General features: G+C 40.2%; 1 protein-coding gene across 6 annotated transcripts in view; it reads right to left on the reverse strand.

Moving 5' to 3' along the window:
- BBS12 (Bardet-Biedl syndrome 12) overlaps positions 1 to 22,980 on the reverse strand; it is a 113,900-nt gene that overhangs the window by 36,263 nt on the left and 54,657 nt on the right. For 3 of the 6 annotated variants that reach the window (XM_062574009.1, XM_062574007.1, XM_062574013.1), the window contains exons 3-9: positions 19,784 to 19,910; positions 18,302 to 18,390; positions 15,915 to 15,952; positions 14,587 to 14,660; positions 12,907 to 12,943; positions 4,430 to 4,634; positions 3,777 to 3,889 (exon numbers count right to left, since the gene is read on the reverse strand). The gene's annotated coding sequence lies outside the window, so the exon portion shown is untranslated. Of the gene's footprint in view, positions 1 to 3,776; positions 3,890 to 4,429; positions 4,635 to 12,906; positions 12,944 to 14,586; positions 14,661 to 15,522; positions 15,565 to 15,914; positions 15,953 to 18,301; positions 18,391 to 19,783; positions 19,911 to 22,980 lie in introns of those variants that run through there. The other 3 variants (XM_062574008.1, XM_062574011.1, XM_062574012.1) reach the window with 3 other exon arrangements.

Here is a 22,980-nt window from a genome sequence, read left to right on the forward strand (position 1 = left end):
AAGGGAAATGCAAGCCTGGATCTGGCCTGATGGAACTGAAAATCAGATGAGAGCCCAGCAGAGGGAGCATGAACAGCCCCAAAGGTCTGAATGGTTTATTTTTATCTAGTTTATCTAATTTAACCATAGTTGACCTTATCAGCATGCTTAATTACTTTGAACCAGCATATCCTATACTGAGGCAAATCTTCCACAGGTTGATACTATATTTTGTAAATAAGGATTTTCTTTCACTGGTTTTCATATTGCTATATTTTTATTGTGTTACTTGTTATATTTTATTATGTATTTACTTAGATTTTTCTAAAATACTCTGTAGTCTGAAATATAAGATATGCTCTGAATTCTTGATGAATTAAGCCAAAGTAGCCTTCAAATTTATCAACAAAATAAAGCCATCTCCCAGAATGAATCAATAAAACTGTTATGCCATTTTAAAGTAAACTGATACCACATCGTGGCACATGATGCCAGAATGACAGCCACAAAACTGCCTCACAGATAATAAACCAGGATATGAATGTGAGAAACCCCATACAGACTTTCTACACTGCATCATCTTTTTTTATTTTTAGCTGGAGATTGAAGAAAGGGTGATTCATCCTATGCTGAAATTGTTTTCTCTTTCAATACAACTTTGTTTTCTGTAATATCTTTTGAACAATTTTGGAAGCGTGGAATAATAGCAAGTTAAATCAGTCCCAGCAGAAGGGGAAAAAAAAAAAAAACAAGATTGGGGAAAGGAAGAAACATTTTCCAGCTGAGATTTAGCAGTAAGTTGAGAATCAGTGAGGCACAGTTGTACAAAAAAGACTTTCTCAAGACAAAGAAAGCCCAACCTTTTAAAACAGAAGGAAAGATGACAGAAGTAGTCAGCGCTAGTTGAAAAGGAGAAACTGGAAGACATGGGCTTTGAAGAGCAGCGAGGCACCGGGGAGCCATTTGGTAGCCGTCTGGCGGAGCCGGCAGAGAGGCGCAGGGCTTGCGGGGCCGGCACGCTGCTTCTGCTGCAGCAGCCGGCTGGTGACGTGACAGACGTACCGGGGCGGCAGGAGCTGGGGCGAGAGGGGAGGAAGCGGCGGTTGAGGATGCGGCGAGGCCGGGGAGGCAGTGCGTAACGCTGTGGGAGCGCCCGGGGCTGACGTCGTCGTCACCGGGCCAAAGACAGCGGGGATATGAACACAAAGCCAAGGATGAAACAAAGGTGCTCAAGTAACAGCTAATTAAAGAAGTAAGTTAGGTTCGGGAGCATATGCCTTGCCCCAAATGGGGAAGCTTGGCTCTGAGATTCTTAGCAAGGAAGTTGAAATAAAACCACGATTTTTCTTGCTCAGACAGCTGGACAGCCAGTGCGGGCAGTCACTAACTATGACTAATGCTACAGAGGTTTCTACCAGTGCCGAGTACCTACAGGTCCCGCTTCTTGCAACAGGAGGTATGCGCTAGGCACTGAAGTCACTTAGATGCTTCCCATCTATGAATTTAGGAGAAAAATATTGCCTGTATGCTTATTTCTCAGAGCCTTGCGTAAACTGATTTATTTGGTGAAGTCATCCCAGGAGAATTAAGTTTGCAAGGAAGGGTAGGAAGGAGAAGAGGGCAGGTTGGCACCTCTGGTGCAGTGGTCATTGCCAAAGGTACTGGGTACTGGCACCTCTGCCCAGACTTCTTCGTGGAGGTGCAGAGAAGAGGGACGGACACAGGGAGCGAGACATGATGTCTCCTGGACAGGCAGCCAGTGTGCCCAGCTGGGGGCAAGTAGATGATGCCAGCCAGGAGCCTGTGGGAAGGACAGGGGCTGGCGAGCCCCAGCATTTATGCCCCCTGGCTGCTGGGCCCTCAGCCCCTCTTCCCTGCTCTACGGTCGCCTCAGCCCCTGCTGGCTTGCAAATCTTACTGAGGAGCTCAAATTTTGAAGTACCTCTTTGGTCATCAAGTCCAGGCATCAGCTCCCATTGGCAACTATCTCCCAGGTCATGATGCTGTTTTTCCAGACACAAAGGATGTGGGACACTGCTTTGCCTCTCTGGTGTCACCTTGCCTTCTCTAAAACACCCATTATAACCACATCTTCACCTCTCTCAACCACACATTAAGGTGATAAAGCACCTCAGATGTGCTTTATCAACCTCAGACCCTCAGCTGTTGTTTTTATCTTGGCTGGTGAGACCCAGCATGGAGAAGATCATGTTTGCAATCATGGAAGACGTCATCTCAGCCACAGTGCTCCCCAGCAAGGGACTGCCGCCTCACATAACCCAAAAAAGGAGACCCACCTGTTTGTTGGGGGAAGGTGCCCAGGGTGCTGCCTGTGCAAGAATAAGAAAGCAAAAGAAAAATGTCCTCTTCATACATGGGAGAGCAGAAAATGATGAAGGAAAGCTGGGGGAGGGGGTAAGAAAACTGCAGGGAGAGAAGAGGTGCTCTCCAAAAAGACATCAAGACAAAAAAGGATCAAGACATCTCTTCCTCCTGTCAGAAAAGTCTCCTTACATCTTAACTTATAGCTCTTTTCTTTCCCTCTAACCCTTTATAATGTGATCACCTTGATACTAAGTGCACTTGCAGGCTTTGGAGCAGGGTGCATGGGAAAGGCATAGGGCAGCCCTTGTTTCCTCTGTTTCCTCCACTGAGGAGTTAGCATGTAGTACATTCCTGCATCGCCCAGATAGCTGTGAGCCCTGCTTCTCACTTTAGATTGTCTGTTCTTGCCATTTATTAAACAGAGGAAAGGTATATCAAATATGGATCGGGGAAGAGGAAGTGTCCTCTCAAGGTCCTCTCCAGTCCTATCCTACCATGCAAGTATTTCCAGTGATGTATCCTTATCCTAAGCAGCCACAACAGTATCAAAAGAAAGTGTGTGAGATTCAGTATTTCCATTTTTCCCCACATGTGAGCAGCCAACTTAGCAATTGACAGAGTCTGGAGAGTGGCTTTGTTGTCACTCCTATTTTTGCTCTTCGTCAAACCTCTCAGTGTATAAACTTCTGACAAAAATGTTCAGTAAACAGTTAATGTGTACTGCATCTAGCGAAAATTAATACAGTGGATGTTCAGGTCTCCAGTCAGACAGCTGAGGATTATTTAACCAGTGGGATATCTTGTTTGCTTTTCTTCCACTGATGTGGTTATCTACATTACTCCAAGCCAAACGCTGGGAGGCTGGTGCAAAACTCATTGATTCTGGCCATGTAAAGAGCTTGCAGAGACATTTGTGGACTATGTGCAATCAGCACAGTGAAGTGTGTGAGTTACTTGAGAATGGGAGTCAGAGCAGGCTTGGTTCCACTCTTCCTTTGCAGTGCAATACTGCCTAGAGGATTGCTGCAGCTAACGTAATTCAGAACCCTGCTTATTCTGCTGTACGGTATATTGAAAGCTAGGCTGAGCCCTGTGTCAGTGCCAGAGCTTCTGGAAAGGAGGCTGGAGGCTACCCTTCCCTGTTTCCATGTCCTAGACCAAGTGCAGTTCATTGAGGTCTGATCTGTGGTCTTACAAAAGACTGCCTATGTGAATAGTAAAACCGGGGCTCTTCTGTAAAATATTTCACTCAGTACTCTTCATCAAGGAAGAGAGGTCATTTCCCTCTCTGGCAGAACAGAAGAGTGGCACAAAAGGCTCGCCTTACATAACTGAGGGGCCTTAGGAAGTCCCAGAGCATAAAGCAGCAATGATTATAAGCAGCCTGTGCAAGATTTACCTGCTACCTACTTTTAAACCTCCTGCTGCTCATTTACTGCTCTGTGTGGGATTTACTAGGATTGCTTACTGACCTGCTCAGGAATATGGAGTATATGGAGAAAATATCTCAGACGAAGCATGATACTCGGTGCTGCTCCACACTTGATGACTCCATCCTGAGTCACATCCAATGACCATCAGAAGCCTGTAGCATAAATGACTCTTGTAAGCTCCCAGCTACCCTCACACAGTGCTGCAGCATATAAGCAACGTTATCGTTGGTGAGGAACAAAACAATGTTCAGATCACTGGCACTTGAAAAGTAGAAGTTTCAGGTTATTTGCTTCCCTCCTAGATAATGGTCTATCAAAATATAAACTGCCCCACCCTGGTTTCAAAACACCAACACACAGTATTAAGGTGGGGTAAACCAGCTATATACCCTCCCTGCCTTTTTATAGAAACTTTACTATTGATCTTTACTCAAGCAACAGCAGTTAAACAAACCACAGCAAATATCAGACCCACCTCACTATTGCTGTCCATAGACAATAGTAACTATTTTTGCATAAGAGATGAAGATATGAAGGGCGTGTTCCTAATATCAGTACATAATTCAGAATCATGAAGTTGTAGGATGGTGAATGTAACTAGCGGAGTGAGGCTATTGCAGGTATGCCTGCCTGCCTGTCCTTAGGCTTGTCCTTAGGCATGCAAGCTGCTTTCAGGGCAGGGTGCAGCTCACCTAGAGGGAGTAGCCTGAGCAGAGAGAGGGTCTGGATGATGCCCAGTGCAGGTGTCCCCGAGGGATGCTCTGCCATGCTCTTGTGTGCATGCAGCACATGCGTTGAAGCTACTAGACTCAGGGGGCAGATAGCAGCATCCCTGAGCACCAACTCTTTACTTCTGAAGGTAGTAAACTGAGCTTGCCCTGCATTGCTGCATACTTTCTGTAAAGGAGAAAAGAAAAAAAAAAGGAGCTACTTCAAAAATAAACTATTTGATTTAAAACATCCTTAATTTACTTGGGTTTCAAAAGTAAAGAGCTTTCTCATGCAAGAGGTTGCTTGTTGTAGAAAGATGTCTACAGAAGGAAATTCAGCCACAACTGCTAAAGTAGAAAATGGTCACCTCCTGCTGTCTTTTCTCAGTTCATAAATAAATCCTGCCCCTGAGCCCTTACATCTCACCAGTTTCAGCCTTTGCCGGGATGAACTAAGCATGTGTTTTATCTTTTGTACAAAGACTGCACAGATTTTGAGTTGAAAGACTTCAAGGCATTTGATAATTTTGAAGAAAGACAGAACAGGGTGCTTTATGTTTTTAATTACTTCCCACTGTATCCTTTCAATTAAATGAAGGCTATACGCCTTCATAATTTTCCATTTACACGGAATTCCACCAGTTTAATCAAAGTGAAACATAAGGTACTGTTATGGTCCTTGTACCTTCAGATTTCCTTACCGATAACCCACATACTATCCGTTAACCCATTGCATCATTCAGAAGAATAAACAACCTGGGCTCAGCATACAGGAAGTTGAATAAAAAGGAAATAGAAAATATTAGTTTTCAAATATATATTTTGACCTCTACACAGTTCAGACTGACATATTTTCACAGACCAAGGTTTTTCTTCAGAAGAAAAGTCTATTACATTCACTAAGGACACAAATAGCATTTCTTATTTTTACTTTTTAAGCATGAGCCCTTTTCATATAAATGACTTTTGTTACCTCAGTTCCACTATTAGACAAATCTGGTGGTTAATAAGGGTAACAAAAGTCAGACTACTTTCCATTCTTTCATAGTAAGCTATCCAGAATTATTCAGGTCATATTAACATGAGCATATGTTTTCCAAGTATCTTTCTTTAGTTTAGCAATAGTTTAATATGTTTTCCTATTCAGCATGTCATTTTTTCGCAAGCACGTGGGAAATTACTTGATTTAACATTGCTGAGATGATTGCAAAGGCATTACATCAGCTTACAGGGCTGAAGTCAATGGAACATAAACTGCCTTTTATTATCAATGGGGGGAGTGTGGTGTCAGCACAGGAAGACTGGAATACGCTACTGGTGACAGTGAGGAGAATCAGAAGGCAGAGGTCTTCACTCTAACTCCTTTCTTTTGTGCAGATCTGTCACCTCTGATCTCTAAGGGCAGTTTTTGCCTGGTGGCTTCCTAATTAGCAGACTGTTGGCATGCCTCAGCTGGCAGCGTCTCTATGCCCTGGGGAAAAGGGACAGCTGCAGTTTGAAGGCTGGCAGGAGGAAAATCCTCGGTGGAGCATCAGCCCTCAGGCAGAGCAGGCAATGCGCAAGTTGCCCTGCCAGTACAGGGAGCTGCAATACTTCCCACAGCGCAGACATGACAACTTGTCCACAAGATGAGAGGGAAGACTGTGGCATTGGGTATATACTGTATGTTATGAAACAGGTGTTTGTGTGGCACTGAAGACCTGTCCTTCATGCCATAAACACATCTTGTCTTCAAATACACCAGTAACAGAAGGGTCAATTGCCACTGCATGAGTAGAAAAACAAATCCGAGGTTTTCACAGCCTCAAGGTGTAGTTGCAATAGACTAATAATCTGGGCACAGAACAGATGCAATATGAATACTGGCAACTGGGCATAAAAGAGTGCTGCAATTAAGCTAAATGAATAATAATATTTGGAGATACAGATTGTAATATCCAAATTTTGTACTTCTAGTATGGTAAAAAGCTCTTTTCTCAGTTTGACTAACAGGAGGGTATTTAATTCCTCTACTTAGGTGCAGCGGTGAAAATCCAGTTCATAACTTAGGTTCTCTATTCAGGTACAGAGCTAAATACTAACCTCTTTCTAGGTACATGATGGGAAAATGACTTGGTAAAGTTGTTCCCACTGGGAGATGCAACTAATCCTTACTGAATAATGGATTAGCAATCAGAACTTCCAGACTCTCTCCCTGCCAGAAGGGAAATAACATGGTTTATATGATCAGAAAAAATCAATAATCATTGTGGGAAAGAGCTTAGTGCTTTAAAAAACATTGGAGTTAGTCATGCATATACTCTGGGTGTTCAGTGACCCTGCATAACCATGCTTTATGTACTTTTGCAGTGCAGGTGTAAGAAAGGAACCTAGTGAAATTTTTCCCTTGTGTTTTCTGTTAAGATCAGTAATAAAAAATCTAGATGGAGATTTTGATAGCATTGGTCATAGTGAAATTTTATCTAGTCTCCCCAGTTGTAATTCAGACAGCTCATTCTTAAGTAACAGTAGAAGAACGTGGGCATATTTATACTTAAAGGATTTGCTGGCATAGCTTTGTTGTTCCAATAGCAGACTGATGATCTATAATCAAATTCTTTCACCAGCAAGAATTAAACCCCTTTCATAGCTAGAATGAGCTATACTGATGAAGGGTATTTCAGCACAGTACCAGAGGGTGCGGTGTCTACTAACAGCAATTTCTCTTTCCTCTCTTAACAAAACCCTGGTAATAAATCTGTGCAGAGCAGCCTCAACCCTTTCTTCCATCTTCCTCACTTGGGTTCCGATACTTGTCTTTGTGATTACAATACAACCTATACATTTACTGTAACATTCATTTTCCATTTTAGCATTTTACAACTATTATTACATATTCTAGAAATCAGCTCAGAGCAAAGATCTTGTTAAGAGATTTGATCCAGATAGCAAGAAACATACTCCTTGGAGAGGACCAGGCAGTCTTGGCTGCTCCAAAAGGAGCCATTTGCCAAATCTTGTTCTTTATCACTCACTCATTTTTGTGGGTAATCGGAGAAAAAAAATCTGAATACAGTATTTTTACCACTGCACCACAATAGCCTGTTATTACAGGTAGAGCTAGCAGTCATATTAATGACTAAGGTTATATAAAATAAAGGACACTGTTGGACACTCTATTTCATCAGTATTTTGCCAGACCTCTATACTTTTCTCAATAATAACTAGAAATCTAGATGTCCAGATTCCAGATAAACTAGAAATGCGATGTCCAGTTTATTTCTAAAGCTACTTTTGAAATATAGACCACAACTTAAGCAAACTTTCTTGAAAATATATAAAAATAACTCTGGATTAAGTACAGTTTATTTTGTTGCATACTTTTTTTTTCATAATATTAAAGATTAACTTTTTCAGCCACTCACATACATAAAACTGTTAGCAGTTTGAATCCTAAGTTATTTGGTCCCTAAGACAATCACAGAATCACAGAATGGTTGAGGTTGGAAGGGACCTCTGAAGATCGTCTACTCCAACCCGCCCTACTCAAGCAGGGTCACCTACAGCACATTGCACAAGATCCCGTCCAGACGCGCTTTGAGTATCTCCAGAGAAGGAGACTCTGCAACCTCTCTGGGCAACCTGTTCCGGTGCTCTGCCACTCATGCAGTGAGTACACACTGTGCAGGGCCTACTTAGGAAATCTAACAGTGAATTTTGCTTAAGTTACTTTAGTAAAGGAATGTAACTGAAGGACTTGTTCTGAAATTCTTCCAGGCATCACCCTCCACAAAATTAATACAGGCAATACATTAATTTTGGGGGGGGGTATTTAGGTGGATGTGGGAGCATTCTTTGACATATATTAGAAATTTAGCTAAGCACTGAGCCAGTAAAGCTGATGGAGAGGGCAGGAACAGAAATGCCACTTTTAATTTCCCATCCTTGGGTATGTCCATAGGTTGAACACTGCTCTGTACCGTACCCAGACCTGGACCCTGCCAGGCAAGTGGGCTGCCCCAGGTACTCTGTGTGCATGTGCTTACACCTGGTCATGCTGACTTCATTCAACCTTGATCCCACTGAAATCAGTAGTTTTTCTCCTGAGTAAGCCTGAGGGGATCTTATTCTTCCTTATGCAAGCAGAGCTCCTACATAGTAGGAGTTTGTTTCTCTGCTTCCTTTCTGTATAGCATTGTACTTTGAACAACCTTTGGCCTTTTTGATAAAACAGAGTTTTCCTCATCTCTGAGACACATTGCTTTTGTCGCATGATGCTAAAAAGAAACACTGGCCCTGGCAAATAAAACTATGACATATGCTTAACGAAATACTGCTCACCACAGCATTGGGCAGGAGATACTTTTTAGAAGTCATTGTTGCATTCTCCCATTTCTCTGTAATCCCAGGATAAGCCAGCTACATAAAGAGATGAGAAAGAGCAAGAAAACAAAGCAGCAGCTAAGCTCAAATGTGTAGGAAATCACCATCCTTTTCTCTCAGCAAAGCATCTACATGATTATCCTCTAGGGATGTTAATTTTACTTCCATTGTTGACACTATTCACAAGTCCACTAGAGAGCAGCTATGCCTCGCATTTACCATGGTTTATTTTTATATCAGTTTCTCTGACATTTATTACACTCACCTCAAATGACTAATCAGGCCTGAAAAGCTTTCTCATTACTGGACTGAGAAATGACAGAGGGGTGGGTTCAGTGCATTCTGATTCATAGCAATATACTATATCCCTTTTTGCACTGATCTGTTCCTGTTTGTTTCTATGCCTGACATTATTCTCACATAAATTTCGATTCATATTCCAGTTTGGGATACTGGACTACATTTAAACTCAAGAAATACAAAGCTGAATTTGAGGCTTTTCCTTAAATAAGCCCCAAATGCCCCATACCATGGCTGCCCTTCCACTCCTTCAGGAAAGCGAGAAGTACAGAGTTTTCAAATGTCTAGAGCGAGATGTGGCCGTAGGGCTCGTGGTGCTTCCCATGCCTAACCCAGTCTTTCCAATCAGAGGTTAAAATGGGAACTGAACAACGGTTACATAAGGCTCTTTTACCCCACTTCCTCTCTGGGCATAGAAGTGCTGTGTAGGTCCACAGAATTAGTATGACAAAGCAGTCCACATCAACCCACACTAGGCTATCTTCCATTAAGTTATGGAAGATGTTAAGTAACATGCAAGAATATTTTACATAAATGAGAAGACAACTTTTTCTTGTGTTAAATATTGTCTTCTCCTGACCATATTCTTATCTTAATGTTTAAAAATAAAAAGATCATCTTTTTTTAAACACCAAGAATCAGATATGGAGGCAGAGTTTAAACTCCAAAAGCCTCATGATTTACTTTCCTGTGAGGGAAAAAAAGAAACTAGTACCTGTCGTAATACCTTGTAAGTCTAAATTAATTAGTCTGGTTTGCTAAGGCAAAGAAATTGCTCTGGCCCTGCTGGAAGCAGACCAGCATTATTACAGTAGCAGGCCATCACCTCTTCTCCAGTGCCCTGCAGCTCAGCAGACTGGCATTTGTCAGCTCTTCCCTGAGCTGACAGAGAAGCCTCTCAAGATCTTCTGCAGCTTCTTGTGGCAGATCCCACAGGTCTGTCAGTCAGCACATTATAGTGAGGACGAAGGGCAGGGGCAATGCACGTAAGGACGGTGCCAGGATGCGAGGAAGTAGCCCAGGAGTGGTGCCATGTTCGCTGTGGCGAGCGCCTGGCAGCATGCAGGTGGCGGGGAAAGGGCCCCACTTCCCAGGGTCCTTCTAGCCCCAGCATTTTCTTCTGCCTGCATTACCCTGGGCCCTTACAGATTGCCTTAAAGAGCTCGTGTAATTATGTTATGGGCACATAGGTGCGCTGACTTCCCTTCTTTTTACATCAGCCCATTTAACTTGTGCTTAAAGTAGAGAAGACAAGGATGCATCTCAGAGTTTGTATGTGCTGAAGGCCATTTTTTTCATGTGTGTTTTAATAGATACTTCATTGGCCTTTGTTTTCTGGAATACTTATGACCCATTCTACACCACTGTGGTGTTTTTTTTCACATGTCAAAAAAGAAAGAGCAAATATAGAAGTGTTTCAGAGTTATCAGGATATGTATTGAATCACAAAGATAAAAGAATATGCAGAGAACAAGTGTTAAATGCTAATCTGTTCTCCTAAAGCAGAGCAAACAGCTGATTTTTTCCACTCTACAGAAGATAAATTAAGTGCCCAAAATACATTGCAATTTTTGAGATGGTCAAGCAAAAAAAAGCTCACTTGGGGTTGAATGTTCTACACTAAACTACAGAAGTCTTTTTTCCCAGCACTTAAGAATGATTTTAAATACAATAAAATTTCAGAATGAAATATTAAAAATTCAAAATTGAAATGCAATTATGTCAGCACAAAAGATTTTGGTATTTCTAATTATTTATTAGTTTTGACAAAATTGGATAAAAGCAATGCTAATTTTTTAAGTGCTGCAGTCCTAGTCAGAAATTTTTAAAGAAAAATACTGTCAGCGGAGGCCCCTCACTCTAACTGTAATGTTTTCAGGTAAAATTTCTTTATCACTTCTATCCTACGTAGGATAAATGTCTCCTGAGATCTTTTTAATGTAAAGAAAATAGAAACAGATAAAATTCTATAGCAAACCTGAACTAAAGCTGTAGTGATGCTGAACTTGAATTATCACAGTGTTGATACAGGAGGTTTCCCTGGAACATGGGGTTCTGAAGCCAGATTGAACCTAATAAATGCTGACATCAGAGATGAATAGGAAGGGGCATAGCAGCAAAGTAAGACCACAAAGGGGGAAAAAAGCACAGTCAATGGACATTTTAAATCTTTGCATGAGAGCCAGATGGCAGAAGCACAGATGAAAAAGGAAGCTGAAAAAGAGTACAACGGAGAACCAACATGTCTGAGGGATGAGGTTAGACGAATGAAAGACTTGCACAAAAATACAATTTAAAATCCAATATGGATTGATGAAATACAGAGTTAAAAAGGGGGAAACATATGCAGTTCAATCCTTAAAAACACTGAACTAGATCCAGCAATAGAGAAGAAAAGATGGGCTAGAGAATGAATAAGGAGAACGATCATGTAACATGATTATATCAGAGGCTAAAACTGTTTAATCTCTGCTCAATTTAAAGACAACTTTAAGAGAAGTGAATGGCCAAATTTCTCTCAGAAAAAACTGAGCATACCTAACAGAGAAACACAGAGAGTGATGGCAAGAAGAGAGGCAGGAGGTAAGCTACAGGATCTACTGCTTCCCTGCCATACTCAGTATTTTTCATGGCACCTCTCAAAATAGAACAATGTTCTTTTTTAACCTTCTGCAGATCTGCTACACACAGCAAGCTGAAAGAATACATTAGCCTCCTTTGATATCTGGTTATGTTTTGGAAATTACTTCTTTGTCTCCTTTTTCCTTCAGGCTGTTTCTGACATTCTTGTTTGAACACAAGCAAAGTTTTTCTGCGCTTCAGCTTTAGTGTTTCCACTTCCCTTCACGCACTCATCCTTTGTGAAGCAACGTCACATATAATTATTTTAAAACCTCTGGAGTCCAATCAGCAACTCCTTATGTATGGTGCATGATACGGACAATACAACTGCACTGCAGAAGATGAAAGTGTTGTGGCTAGAAGTACTGACAAACATGCACCTTTAGACCAGTCCAAAAGGCACAAAAAAATGCAATCTTCCTACCGACGTAAGCTCTTACCATTTTACTCTGCTTGCGATTAGTCTACAAGCACATACATGGTTGCCAGCTGTGGCACAGTTGCTGGCAGTAGCAGGTAGTGCTCTGGTATGAAGACAAAGGCTGGGTAAGATGCTCTCATGCCCCCTCTTCTCTTCTTATGTCTGCTGACTTACCATTTAAACAACTTATGCCTTTACTTAAAAGAATAAAAATAAGAAAATATAAATGTAGTGGGCATGAGAATCACCTAACACATTGCCAGCCAGGGATCTGAAGAACTGTAGGCTGAATTAAACAGGAAAAGAGAAAACAGAGGCACAGATACTGGTTTCCCTCAGGCTCAGTATGGAAATAGTCCTGTAATCCTATTGATATCAGAGAAGGAGGATCTGGGCTGGAAATTCAGTTATATGGAGAGGAATGCCAACTTCATGATATTGATTCTAGCTAAATTTTCGATCCCTAAAATGCAATTTGTTCCTTGGTTATCTGCATTTCCCACGTGTTTGCAATGATTATGGGAAAAATATGATTTTCAGTACCTCCACTGATTTGGACGGGCATCTTCTGTGCCTCCTTATTTTTCTCTCATAATTTCCCACAAGTTATCTCAGAGACCAGAAAACATTGCTCAAAGAATGTGGTGTCAAGTGTTAAGTCTGCAACAAGCACATGATTAACAGACAAGAAAAATATCATTGTTCAGAAGAGTACCCTAACACAGCAGTTTTACTGTTTTCCTAGCATATTTACCTACAGATGCAGTTATGATGTTTATTGGCTCAGGTTTCTGGAAAGGAAACACAAGCAGTACAAGACATCTTCATTTTCCAGTTAAAGGTAGAGTAACACATTTTTTTCTTCAAAAGGAAAATCTTCCTGATCAGGAACAATGACACAGTTAGTAGCAAGAAAAAAAATCATTGTCTTATGCCAAATATTTTGATATAGAAATTACTGAAAATTAGTATCAATCTTGCAGTTATCCCTCCGAAATGAATTGCTAGTGGGAGACCACACTTTCAATCTTTACTCACACGAAAGTATTATATAGTCTTTGGCTAATGCTTTCAGATGGGTTTTTCTACTTCCACAGATGTACTAGGTAGTTATTTTTCACACAACAACTAACTTCATTTATATTTTAGCAAGAAAATTTGCAAGTCTGTTGTGAACCTTGAATATTCTTTTTTTTTTTCTTTGTTTGAGATTCAAGTCTCCACTCATTTCTAATATGTTTTCATAGATTCACTTACGAAGTCTGGCCACAGGGAATGGTGTACATGCTTCTGGGAACTTACCTTCCAGAAGTAAAACTTGCTGTGGCTGAAAATATCTACATTTGGGCAGTCAGTGTGGTTCTGCTGCTCATGCCAGTGAAGGGAATAACATTTGCCAATACCAGAAGATCAGATTTCCTGTGCTGCTAGCAGCTTAGCTCTCTGGGGACTTCTCAGATGGTAGGGTCTCATCAGAGCAGAAGGGAGAGAAAGAGCAAGTGAGAGAGAGTAGGGTAATTCAAGTAGGTCCACAACTCTCCCAGGTCCAGTCCAGTGATGCAGACATGAATGAGTCTCTGCTATAGCTACACAGCAGAGAAGACAAGAAATTTGCTTTCTCATCCTTCCAACTCCAGCTGTGCATGCCTGCTATGTTCTCTGCAGCAACATTAGCACACTTTACCCCCTTGAGGGACTGAATCAATTCACTGAACTATCATAAAACTAAACCAGGAAGAAAAAGGCACATTACTGACCTGGTGCTCAGTAATGATTCTTTGGGATTGCAATTGCTTTGGCTGCAGCTCCCTCTTTGTCCAACCTTTAAAGTACTTCCATTGGTCTTGAAATTACCTCATGTGTAATCTTACCAGTTTATTTAGATCATGTGAAAGACTACAGATATTGTGGAGTTTCCTAAATGGTACCAGGACCACTGTTCACTCAAAATTTCCTTACTTTAGTAGATAGGGTTTTTTATATCAAATTCTCACTTGCAAGATTCTGATTTTATAATGTCTATGTCACTACCCAAAGTTAATTTCTTAATTTGTCTTCACATTGGAGAGACGCTTTCTACTCCACTCCATCTATAAGTCCCTGTATTTAATTTCCTTCTTAAACTTTAATCATAACCAAGAATATCTTGATTCTTTTCCCTTTTGAGGTCAGAACATGTTCACAGAACATCTTAAAACATTTCCATTATTGTTTCCACTGAATGCAAGGAAAATATCATGTTGACTTCATTAAAAAAAAGAATAAAATTAAACCAGAGATAATTTTCATAAATTAGATGTACAGATCTCACAGCTTAGAAACAAGGATGTCAAACGTGTCCAGCTTGTACAACCTCCTACACAGAAACCACAAGGTTTCAACGATAAGTCATTGAAACCACAGCATTCAGCTTTTTATCTAAGAGTACCTTTACCGAATGGGTGCTGCTGCTTCAGTGCGGTGTCTGATCACACAATAGTTTTTCCAAGCTTCACTTAACATGCTGACCTGTGAAAAGAAATGAAACTCATTATGCAAAGCAACTGTGCCATGTACCTTTTTAAATCTATGTGTATGCACATATAATAGACATATCTGTAAACACGCATGCATTTATTCATGCCTATTACATACTATAGCTACAGAAAAAGACAGAAAAAGAGAAATGTAAACAAAAATCAGTGAAAAAAGGCTTTTTTTCATAGATGCCACATAAAGTTTTATCTTTTTAGGGAAAGTATGAGGTAGTCATCTTAGAATACTCCCTAACCTGCTGCAAGCAATGCAATAGTAGATTTGTTTAAGTATAAAGTCGTAACAAAGTAACTCACGCTTACAGAGCAATTCATATACGGGAAACAGAATAATTAGTATTCCTTCTTAAGACAATTCTATACTGGCATAATTACATCCACACCAGAAATTTTACTGATATAATTGCCTGAAAATCCTTAACAAATCCTGCCTAAGTGATACAATTTTACCTGCAAGATCTTTAAATTGCAGGCCAGGCTGCAGAGTTAAGACTTCCCTAAAATCTTACAAAGGACTTCCTTAAAACAATTCTGTAAGTTGTTCTTCAGTCATAGCTAAAGCACCTAATCATGTTTGCATCTGCACCAAATTCCTGTTCCTGGAACAACACTGCTGAGTGACAGCCACTAGCCCCCTCTGCTTTGTGTGATAGGGAAGGACTTGTTGCATAGGTGACGCACAATTTTGATCAATGATAAAGCTAGTATAAATGGTTCTGATTTCTAGCAACCCATTGCTATTTACTGATCTGTTAGTTGTTCTAGAAGAGAGTAGAGTCTACACTGAAACGATTCCAATCAAAACAAAGTAAAACAAGCAAACAAAACCCCCATACCCTTTGCAGGAAGGAGTTTTTAACTTGGAATAATTATAAACCATGATGCAGAGACACAACAGAATGGCTGAGACCTGGAGTAGAAACCTCTTAAATGGCTTTGCTGCAGAAGAAAGCACTTGTGTTACTATCTCCTGAGGTTTGCAGAAGTGGTTCCTGCCCCAGTCTTCCCTTTGGTTATGCAGCCTGACACCAGAGCCTCTTCTCTGCCACAGGAGTTCCAGTAACAGAGTCTGATGGCTGATCCAGCAGTTCAAAGCACGCACAGCAGCAGTACATGGCAGAAGCTGGGCACTGCTCTGCAACTGGGGACTTGCAGTAGTATCAAGGGGAGGTCGACCAATTCCCCCACAGCAATCTCATGCTGCTCCTCTGTCCCCATCATTTCTTACCATGCCGCAGAAGTGCCCCAGTGACACTGTTCCTGGGCCTAGGGGACAAAAAAAATTGGCAGGAGAAAAATGTGAATGGGCGAAGTTTACGTAACTTGAAGCCAATACACATGCTGTCATTGAAGAAATAATTCAAATAGAAATGGTATATGCACACAAACATATAACATATAACATATAACATATATGGGGAGTGGTACAACCTAGAGACTGCAGTATTTTGGTAATACATGAGAACCAGAAAATGAAACTAGTTAGGGATAAAAGTGATATTCAGTAACCTGCTTCTACCAAAACAGGTACCTTTTGCTTCATGCAAAAAGGTAAGGCATAAAAAAAAGTGAAAAAGAGAATTTTATTTTAAAGATAATTTAATGTAGAATACACCTATAAAAAAGGTAAAATAATGCCAGCTTTGCTGGAGAGAAGGGAAAGAGGGCTGTAGCCACTCATTAGCCTTATTCCTTGTATTTCTGCAGACTATGTGATGGTGCAACAGCTATACTGCTGCAGAGACCCCGAACTCCCACAGCAGCTGCACCAAACCTTGTGAGTGACTTCCGAAAGAATCCATAGTATCAAACCCTGAATTTTGTCTGTAGTACCAAGAACTAAAATGCAGGCTGTGATGCGATGCTGATCACCATGCAGCGCAGGGCAGGATATAGGGAGACCTACTAGCTGGTGGAGTAGTTATGTATGTAGCGCTGGTCTTACTGCAGAAACCACTAGAGTCAGTGAAAGTATTTCCATAGATTGCAGTAGACTTTGCACTAGACTTGTCCATCTGGAGCCTGTAATGGCTTGCTTTTTATTTGTTTCATGTTGTTGACATTGAAATATAGAAAAAATTCTCTTCTAACTTTTGTTACTTCTGCTCATTAATGGTAGTGAGCAACACAAAGCCAGCATTTTGTATTCTATGCTTTCCTGCTCCCTCCATTCACTAGTCAGTATCTGTGTATGTCTCTCCTGACTTTTCTTCTTGATTGTTTTGAATGGATGTGACATTTACTGTTGGTTCCCAATACTACCATATCACTATCTTTTACACCATAGGCCATACCATTTCTTAGTGGCATAATGAAGAAACGTGTATCACTTTTAGAGAACGCTGATGCAGTAGAAAGATGGCATACTGCTTTCACATGCATCATAAGGAGACCTGAAGATCCCCAGTGCAATGCCATCAAGCACTAGGACTGGAGAACTCATCATTGCAGTACAGGAGAGGAGCACTGTCTTTTCTGTCTTATTGACTCTATCTCTCTCTACTCATATCTTTCAGCTTTTCTGCCCTTGAGTTGTTAAAAAGATTGTGGTATCTTGACTTCCTGTCAACTGCTGCTTTGCCTTCAGAAGGTGGTTGTCCTTTAGTAGCTGGGAAAGATTATTAGTACTATAAATAAGAATGAAATTCCCCTATAAAAGCTGGAACGCAGCTCAGGCACAGAAAAAGCTTGAAGCTGTTATTGTTACAGAGATTGTGAAGATAAAGGCCAGTGCAGGGGTTTTCAGCCAAGATGTGAAAAGGGCTATATGACGTGGATGCCTGCAATGGTAGGAGACTAGACTTGGTGACCCAGCAAGGCTTCTTCCACCCTATATGCACAGAAAGGTGTGACCCAGGAGGTAGGAGGTAGCTCCAGCATTAAAGGAAAGATGTGAAAGGATAAGGCCCCCAAAGAGGACTATTCTGAATACCTGCATTTTTGCCTAGCAGGCCCAGACCTGTCTCACACTCTGGACTTCGAAAAGACACAAAATGTCAACACGTTTTGTTTTTATTAGTTGATAAGGATCCAAATAGAGCAATCAAACTAAGAATGTACAAATATCTTTGGGTTTAATTAAGATCTGGGAGCAGGATGCACCTAGTATTTAAGGTACATACATTTGTTGTTAATGTTAAATTGTTCTGGTTTATAATCATAGTCAGTTGTGCACTTCCGCTAAAGAGAGGAAAATTAAGATAATACAATGTTTGGTACAAAGCAAGTGAGGTAATACAGGAACATCTGCAAATCGCTTTACATCCCTCAGGCATCTTCACTAGCTGAAAGTTTCCAAAGTTCAGATAAAATAAATGAGTAGAGTTGTACTAGATTCACAAAGATTTTGCCTGTTCTGTAAAGCAGATACTACTTTCCATCCATCAAGCCTCTCCCTTCTTACCTTCCCTCTTTTTCTGTTATGTGGCATTGTATCTCAACCATAATTGTAATTCAGAACCACAGATTATGTTAACATCAGTGATGTTGACTAATAGAAGCACAAAATGACAATTTTTAAATCTGGTAATAGAGCCCAAATGCAGGCACGCCCACAGTATCTAGGTACCAGTCCAACCTATATTACAAACTCCTGGTAGGTGTTTTGGTACTTACAGAAGTTCTTTGAAGTCAGGAGAAATTTATTCAGTGATTTCTCTGTACAAAGTACCAGGTCGTATCTTGTTCTTTTCCATGCCCTTCATCTTTCAAAAATGAGAAGATACAAATTTGACCCCTTTTCAGCTTTGGGATTGTGAGCTAGTTCTGTTCCAATTGCCTGTCTTTCCGTATGAATTTAAAGCCATGTATTTTTGTCTCATATATGGAAGGCATTTTTCTAGAAATTTGGGGAATTTTCTGCTTATGAGCTTAGTCTGGTAGGGCAAATATAGTAATGGAAGTTACCTTGTATTTCTCTTCATTGCGGGATTTCCTGACCTATTCTTTTGAACAGGAGGATGAGTTCCTGCTCTGGTCTATTATTCTCTAGAAGCAAGGAAGAGATGGGCAGATATATATATATATATATATATACACAGAGATATTTCAATTTGACTTGCCAATAGGAAACAGACTCCTAAGATTTTACTCTGTAACCTAGGCAGATGAGTATTTGTTAGACTCTGTCCTTACACGATATAGAAGAATCTTCTACAATATAAGCCCTTGCTTTGTATCTCTCTGATCCTTAATATTTTCAGGACAGAAATGCACATTCTGCCGTAAGAGCTGTTCCCTTTATTCCTCCAATTCCTTCATCTATTTTTATTAGTAAATGTTAGATACACTTTAATATATATTAGAAACTAGCTATGACAGCTCTGGAGGAATATTATGGAGACTCTGGATAATTTTTTAGTACTGTATGCAGTCTATTAATTTTTGAGTATCTGTATTACTACATTCATGGATGTATTTATTCTGATTTTTAGAGTAAACAGTTTCAAACAGTTTTTTCTCTATTTTTGACAAATTGATTTTCTCTTTTTTAAGCAAAGTCAGAAAACAGAAAAATTATGCAAAAGCTTACAGTAAGAAAAACAAGGTCTAGACACGGTGAAATGAACTTACACAGCTGTCAAAAATATTTTAAAGATTACTTTTCCTAAATCTCTGTTACACAGGTGCCCCCTTCCCAGTCTCCCATTTTGCAGCATATTTTTCTCCCCTTGCTTTTCCTACAACCTCCCTGAGTCGTAGTATATGCATGAAACTATATACATAAGGCTACAAAAATTCTTTGAAAGCAGCCCTGTACATTACAGGCTTTTTTGGCTGAGCCATAGCAATGACTAAGCTATGGGAAAAGCCTCCATTCAGCAATACTGTAAAGGAAAATGTGGGTGGGGGAACTGGGCTTTCGGGGTCGAAGTCATTCAGCATTTGGGTGTTGAGTGGCAAGTGGCACTATCGCAAGGAGGAAAGAGGAAGACTTGGCCTCACGGGCCAGGGATGGGAGGTTTTTCAGATTTCCATTCTGCAGCCATCCCCCCACAGCCAGGCAGGCAACTGCGCGAGAGAGAGTGTCATTATTTGACTCAGCATGTTCCTAAGCCACAAAAGAGAAGTGACGTATATAAAAAGCATGTTGCTCACACTTATCTGATAAGAGGGATATCAAGGAGTTTTCTCCACTGCCTAGACATAAAGCAAGTTCTTCTTTGTCCTTATTTTTCACTTTCTCTGTCAGTGTGCATTTGTTCAATTATTGTGCCTCTACAGCCTATAATACAAAACAGAAGATTATACGCTATTTTAGAGAAATGCTATGCAACCACCAGCTACCACATTGCCTAATATTTATTTAGTTTCCCATTCTAATTACTCAACCAACATCATAATTATTTTAAGATATCATAAATTAAATTTAGGAATATCTCAGACTAATACATCTCTCCAGCATACATCTACCAAAACTGTGAAGTATCCCATAAATGAAAAAAGAAATTGAACTGAATTGAACCAGTAAATGAATCAAGTCTGCCACATTTCTGTGATGCTTCTCGGTAGAAAGGGGAACGCTTTGCTTACTACTTCCTGTCCAAACTGTCCCAGGGTTTGTAGTAGAGCCATTTTTTCACACAATGGGTTTCACCACAAAAGTATGTCGTGGTTTTCACTGCAATCAAGCTTTCACGTAAACAATCTTTTTTCTTTTTCTTATATTATAAACTGCATCTTGTAGTGCAGTGGCATACAAAAAGGATAATTAAGACTACAAACAATACACACAACCTGTTTGTCATCCCAGGGTTTTCCAAATTGAACTTGGTTAGCCAAGATCATTAAGTAAACCTAGATGTGAAGGGATAAGCACAACCTAATGTAACAGCTGTGCTTAAATATGAAGCTTGCAAGGGCACAAGCTCTTCAGATAAAGAGCTTATTTTAAAATCTGCACATCAGCATTGAGCTTAGTTCAATGAATTTAGTACTATCTTTGTTTGCCATGATAACTTCTTTATTTCCTAAAGCAACAGGATCTCAGGACCCCCTAGGTTAGTAACATGCTGAGCCTGTGATTATCTCTCTGTTTTATTATTCATATTGTACCTCCAGAGACAGCACAGTCTAAGTATCCAACCACTGCATTAGACCCATAACTATTAAGAGTTTATGAAAAAAATGCAAGATGAAAAATTGGCATGATTGTTAGCTTTGCAGTATGATTCTGCTATAGTGCCTTAGGATAGCCTTACATGTGGTTGTGTAGGCCAGGACCAATATCTGGAAATGCCCAAGACACATCAATACCCAAAATGCAGACACGCATACTCTTGTCCAGCAAAGCAACAGGGACAAAGACAAAGGCAATCTTAGCTTATCAAGTATGAAGGCATCAAGTTTTGGGGAAAAATGGCCTAAACTGAAGGACAACATCACTACAAGAAGAAAGGGATAAACTAGCTGCGAATGCAAGAAGAAAGGACGGAGAAAGAAAGGACGGAGAAAGAAAGGACGGAGAAAGAAAGGACGGAGAAAGTTCCTAATGGCTAAGCACAGGCATTCTGGACCAGCAATGGAGGCAAACAGATGAGCAACTGCTAAATGATTACAGTGTAGTACCTGTGAGGGCAGTGGACAGAGCTGATGGCCTCTATGCTGTCCCCCCAGTTCTGTGTTTCTAAAAACACACAGATAGCCATACTGTGTGCTATGTGAACTTTCTGCATAGTCCTGAAGGAGTCTCGTCAGTGCAAACTATTTGCAGTGTTATCTTTGCATAACTGCCAACCATCTAACTAGAACACAGCTAACAGAGGTATACAGCATATCCAAGTGGAAAAGCTTCCAACCCATTAACCAGTTAAAGATGCATAAAATAAAAGCTGTCACGGCTAGTACGATCAGCTACAGAAGCTGAGCACAAAGGAGCTCCACAAAAGGAGCTGGAAGTTGAAATAATGACAATACAAGGCAGAAGCAGAAATTATCAGCAGCCTGCACTTGAACTATCACCACTTCCAATGGTGTAATCAAAAACTGGATTGAGAAACCAATGCACATTAAATCAAACTACTACTTCTCAAACTACTGAGGAAACAGAAGTCAGTTACGGTAAAGAGAAGCAGAGCTAAGTATCATCTTCATGTAAAGAATAAAACTCTCATAAATAATCTCTCCATTCCCCAGCAGCCTCACATAGGTGTTGAATAATAAATGACAAACCAATTTACACGAAACTTCACACGAAAAGAATGGGTTATGGCTTATAAATCTAGCTATTAGCTTAATATTTAGCTATAAATTAACATAAATTCTGAATAAAACCTACTGAGATTGAACCCTAAAACCTCCTCTAGCAGCTTCCTCCCTACTCCAGTCTACTGCTTATCTAAAATAATTTCAAAACACATCTATCAAAAGAAAAGAAGAAAATGACCGTACTGCATTAAGACTGCATGGTAAAAGAAAATATTCTTCTGGCTCTCTTATTTCAGTTCTCATTTTTCAGGATATCTGTTCTACTAAGTATGACTGGCTATTTCTTTTACTGGGAGAGATTTAGTGTGTGTGCATATAGGAGTGTAAGTGTGTTTGTGTAGTCATACATACCTACATAAAATTTCTTCTTTTAAGCTATACAGTGTTCACTGAATAATCATATACAGAAAAGAAACACTCTTGACAATGCCAGATAGAGCTATCGCATCAGCCTAGATGATGATTTTGAAATGAACCACTAAAAACAACTGAAAGGGCCTCTGCTCAGATTCACTCACCACACACACATACGCGCATTTTATACATTAGGTTATTACATGGACTGTTTTAGATAAAGATTTGACATCAAACTGAAGTCCATTTTTACAAACTCTACACAGTATTAAATCTTCAGACCTAAAATATTTAGACCTGCAGAGGCAAGGATTTAATCTGAAAGACAGCTGAGCACCTTTTCATTTGGCACAGTGAAGGTATCCAAGTGACCTTAATTACTTTTTACAGCAACCACATAATGACGTTACCACAGTGTTGACAACTGTTCACTGATAGTAAGAGTAATTGAAGAGTAATTTCATTATAAAGCCTAGACAAGATCAAAGTCAATTTTTTCCTTCTTGTGATGAAATTTTAGGAAGACTGATCTTGAAGTCAACTGATCCTCATCAAAAGCAGCAGACCACTAGGTACCAAGTACCTCCACAGAGCCCTGCTGAGAACGATGCATCTCACTACAAGAGACAGAAATTGGGCTTGGGCTGAACGCAACTTAACTAAGAAAGGAGTAAGTTTGAGAAGGATATCTTTAAACACCTTTAAATTTAGTGGTAGTCATTTAGGAAGAAGGC

This window comes from Rhea pennata, chromosome 4 (assembly GCF_028389875.1).
Source record: "Rhea pennata isolate bPtePen1 chromosome 4, bPtePen1.pri, whole genome shotgun sequence".
NCBI lineage: Eukaryota > Metazoa > Chordata > Aves > Rheiformes > Rheidae > Rhea > Rhea pennata.